Here is a 5,230-nt window from a genome sequence, read left to right as displayed (position 1 = left end):
GTTGCTGGTTAGGAACTGTCGTTCGATTTCATTCCAACAACTGTCGTGCTTTATTCAATTTTGTGTATTCGCCTTGCGACAGCATCTAAAACCAGCGCAGTACCGATCGCTTGCAATATGAAAAGCGCTGAGGTAGAACACATGGGCCCCCAAACATGCAGGGTCGGCCTGCGACCCAAAGTCCAGAACCATGAGCCTATCTGAGTATTATATTCTCAGCTGAACCCCCATAAAAAAAGCTGAACCCCCATAATGCACGTGCGTTGCAGAGGGAGTATATTTCTCAGCAAGGTGAGCCTGTGATATAATAGATTTGTATATTTCTTTACAGAGGGAGTATCTCTCTGTCAAAATATATATTTATGTGTAACTAGTTACTCCTGTCTTTCTACTTCCTTTCGCTGATATGTGGGGCAACCGGCAACGGGGTCCACGTGCCATATGCACAAATTAGAGTGCACAACTTCACGGTAGACACACCCCGGTCGTAGCACCGCAGTAATGCCCAATGAGCCATCAAATCACAACCCCCCCCCCTTCCAGCTTTAGCAGTAAGCTGGACGGACGAAGCGGCAATATTTCACTGGGCCTGAATCCCCTTCTCCCTCATCTGCTTGTTCAGAGAAAACCCCCGCTCGGTGATTGCATAGGGTTTTCTCATGGAGAACCAGGTACGAATTCTTCATCCATCCCCGATAAATCCAAGTCCCTTGGTTGCAGGTAATCCTAGGATGGCAGCCGCCGCCGTTGATGCATTTTTCTTCGTACTGAATCTAGTGTGTTTCAGTTGCAGTGCCCAAAGTGCAAGTACCCTACAGATTTCTGCGCCCACGGCGAGACGCCACACTTGTTCCTTCTCATCCTACCACAGCATTTTGAAATGCGCACATTATGTTCCTAGAATCCTCTTCTCTATCCGGGAGGGTGGATTTTTTTGAACATGCTGTGTTCTCATATTATTTTTCCTGCAGTGTATTATTTGCTCTACCAAAACACATGTACTCAAGATGCTCGGCCTTGCCATAACTGAATACACTAGTTTAATGGTCACAGTGAAGACGATCCATGGATATTGCTTCCGAGTTGGGTTCATGAACCAACAAGATCGCTGCTTTTTTATGGCCGAACTTGGATAAACTTTCTCAAGTGTTACGGGCTGAAAGTTGGCGCATGAATGTTGATGGAAATAGCAGAACCTGGTCTCATCTTCACTGCGATCTTCCACCCCGACGTCATTCCAATTGTTCATCCATGTTAGTTTTGTATCTAGTTCTTGCTTGTTGCCTCAATTACTTCTTAATCCACCTATTCTGTCTAACTAATCACAATTTAACTTTAGAAGTAGCAACGAATCTCTCACTAAGATGCTACTTCTAACTAATATTGTCTTATAATTGGTGGCACATGTAGGTTTTTTCAGAGTTAAGCAGTCTGCTCATTTGTTACTCTATAATAACTCGGCTGTTACTAATGGCACTAAAGTTGACTGGATCGACATCCACATGTTCCTACACTTTATTGATCATCTTGAGGTCCTTGTGAGGCGTTTCAATGGTGGAAGGCCACGTGGGATATGTGTGCCACTGCTGCACTCGTTGAACAGGTCCAACTGTGTCGAGAAACTTATGGTACGAGCTGTTTTCTGTTATATATGTTGTTCATAAACTATTGCTTATACAAAATTTTACAGCTGTGATCTTCTTGAAACAGGAACTGCCGAGTTCTATTGTTCCTATACAGATGCCTGACCATGGTCAGGTCAGACTTGCGCTTGGTCACAACATGATGTTTATGTCGACCTACTCAATTCCCCTTGGAGGCAAAAATATACTTTTTCGTGGGTGGTCTTAGATAATGAAGCCCCGTCCATCTTGGAGAATAGGACAGAAGATTAAGTTCATGCTTTTCCATCGCTCTAAAGCGAATATCCTATTTATTGACCACGTTGCGAGATGAAGCCGCTTTCAGAAGGTTGTGGATGCGCGGGGTGGCGCATGGGCCTTGTCCTAGGGCTTGGCGGCCTCACCCTTGGTTAACTGTAGCCTGTAGGCAAAGTAGTACTGTTCGAGGCATGCTTTGTACGGTTGAACCTGTATAAGTACTCATACTGCTTTCAGCTTTGGTTGTTAAGTGCCCCTGCTGGTTTCAGTTAAGGTTGTTAAGTACTCCTGCTGCTTTTACAGTCTGTCGTGTTTCTTCAGTCCTGTCTTCCTCCAGCCGCCAAAACCAAACCAGCGCCGGCGGGGCCGCCTGCTTCCGCCTCCCACGGCTGGCAGCGCCTCAGCGCACGCATTGCCGCCCCACCGTCTCCTAAATCGTTAACGCCGACGTCCTCCGCGCGCTTTGGTGCGCTCGCCGCGGCGCCGCCCTCCCGCGTTGTCAACATGTCAACAAACAACAGGAATCGGCAGAAGTACGTGGAGAGGATGACAGTAGGGGCCCACCACGTCAGCATATGGAAAAATAAAATGCTTCCTCCTAGTGTTTTCCTGACATCTGGGACCCACGACATTGTGAGCGTATATAGTCAATAGACAAGAGAACAGCACAAGATCGGCTGACACCTAGGACGTAGCTACTCGAGCAGTATTTTTTTTGTTTGGTATTGTTGAGACAGAGCAGGGTTTGAACTGGGTTGTGGCCCGTCTAGCCCAGACTTATATTTTATGTTCACCATGTGACCAGCCCAGCTATTTTTTCTTTGTGCAAATGAGCCCAGTTTATTTTTTCTGAAGAATACCCAATCCAGGCCTACTTATTTTTCTACGCCTTGAAAGTAATATGAAATGGGTTATAAATATAAAAACAGATGACAAATTGGCAATTACTTTATAATTTCTGATTTTTTTCAAATTTTCAGATTCCTATTTCACTGGGCATTAACCTAATTCAAATATATCTTCAAAGTACTTTAAATCTGGCTCGACATTTCGATATTAAAAATAGTTTGGAACCCACAAAAATATGCGAAATTGGCCCTGGCCAACCAAAAACAACGACTGCAATAAATTGCATAAGAAGTTGCCATGAGCTATATATAAATTATTAAAAAAAAGGGAGTGCTCTGACTTGTGGGTCTGTTTAGTTAACGCGTATGCAAGATTTTTTTAGTTATTATATACTATGTCAACAAACGATTCTAGCAGACGTAACCGTTGGATGTCCATCCAATGACCGTAGTGCTTCTTCAACCTCTGGTCTTCTTGCTCCAGCCGCCCAAAGCAGCGCCGGTCGTGCCGCCTGCTCCTGCCGCCCGTGGCCGGCTGTGATGCCGCGGAGGCCTCACTGCCCCCTACTACTACCACTGCTAGCCAGGGCATCCCTCTACTCACCCACACCCCCTGTTATTCTGCGGCGATGGCTGCCTCACATCGCAGCCAAACCGGTGAACCCTCGTACTCCTCTCCGCGCGGGCTTCCACTACCGTGTCTTCCCCAGCTCCGCGTCGTCCCCTTCCTAGGCCTCGTCGTCGTCCACCGCCGTGGTGCTCTCAGCGCGGCGTGGTCAATGTGGTCAACGACCGACTTCCATCGGAAGAGTACTGTACATGGAGAGGCTGACAGCTGGGTCCACGGCAGCCGCAAGGAACTGCCTCCTTATTACGCGGAAAATAATTATTCCTCCACCTGACATCTGGGACCCACTGGACGGGCCACCAGTATTTCGCAAAAAAACGTTTCCCCCTAACTGTTGGGACCCACAAGTCGAGCCACTGTATTTCGTGAAAAAAAACGTTCCCCCCGCTGTCAGCTCGGACCCACCGGAAGTGTCTCCTTATTATGCACAAAAAAATGAATACCCCCTGCTAGCTGGGACCAACCTTGGTGGGAGGCTGACTTGTGGGCCTACTAAGTTGACTAGGACGGAGGCCTTTGTCAACTTTAGTCAACATATGAACGATTCTAGCTCCAGTGACCGTACGATGTCCATCCAATGACCGTAGTGCTTCTTCAACCTCTGGTCTTCTTGCTCCAGCCGCCCAAAGCAGCGCCGGTCGTGTCGCCTGCTCATGCCGCCCGTGGCCGGCTGTGATGCCGCGGAGGCCTCACTGCCCCCTACTACTCCCACCGCTGCCAGGCCATCCCTCTACGCACCCACACCCCCTGTTATTCTGCGGCGCCGGCAGCCTCACACCGCAGCCGAACGAGTGAATCCTCATACTCCTCTGCGCGTGGGCATCCATTGCCGCGTCTTCCCCGGCTCCGCGTCGTCCCCTTCCTAGGCCTCGTCGTCATCCACCGCCCTGGTGCTCTCGGCGCAGCGTGGTCAACGTGGTCAAGGAATGGCTTCCATCGGACGTGGACTGTACGTGGAGAGCCTGACAGCTGGGTCCACGGCCGCTGCAAGGAAGTGCCTCCTTATTACGCGCAAAATAATTATTCCTCCACCTGACAGCGGGGACCCACCGGACGGGCCACCGTATTTCGCGAAAAAAAATGTTTCCCCCTGTCTGCTGGGACCCACCAGCTACATCTTCGCACGCAAGGAAGTGCGTCCGAAAAAAACGATTTGCCCCCCTGACTGCTGGGACCCACCAGCTACATCTTCGCACGCAAGGAAGTGCGTCCGGGCAAAAAAAAACAAAACGATTCGCCCCCCTGACTGCTGGGACCCACCAGCTACATCTTCGCAGGCAAGGAAGTGCCTGACAGTCGGGACCCACCTGGTCGAAGCGTACGTACCGTTGTCATTCTGGTCGCGAACATGTACGTACATACTGGTCGATGTATAGGTGCGCACGTGTCATAGTAGAGGCGCACACGTAGCATGTACACATACGTACAGCGGCGAGGGTGCAAGAAAGAAAATACGGCCACGTACGTACATATGGGCAGGGTCTCGAACGCCTACTCGTACGTACATGGCTGGGTCGGAATGGAGAAACATCATCGTCGTCGTGTTCATGGGGAGGCAACGGAATGCGTCGTGTTCATCGGGAGGCAACGGAACGCGTGGGAGCCAACCGGCTGGGTCGGAACGGAATGCGTGGTCGTGTTCATCGGGAGGGCTTGGACGGAACAGGCGATGGAAACGAGGCCTGGCGTACCGCACAATGGAGGAAACGGCCTTGTGTTCGACCGGCCACATTCGAAACGGGGTCCTGTTGATCGGGAGGGGCCTGGCGTACCGCAAAATGGAGGAAACTGACCTCCTACGGTCGAAATGGGGGTCCTGTTGATCGGGAGGGGTGTGGCGTACCGCAAAACGGACGAAACGGACTTGTGTTGGA

Source organism: Triticum aestivum, chromosome 5B (genome assembly GCF_018294505.1).
Source record: "Triticum aestivum cultivar Chinese Spring chromosome 5B, IWGSC CS RefSeq v2.1, whole genome shotgun sequence".
NCBI lineage: Eukaryota > Viridiplantae > Streptophyta > Magnoliopsida > Poales > Poaceae > Triticum > Triticum aestivum.
This window is presented reverse-complemented; position numbering follows the sequence as displayed.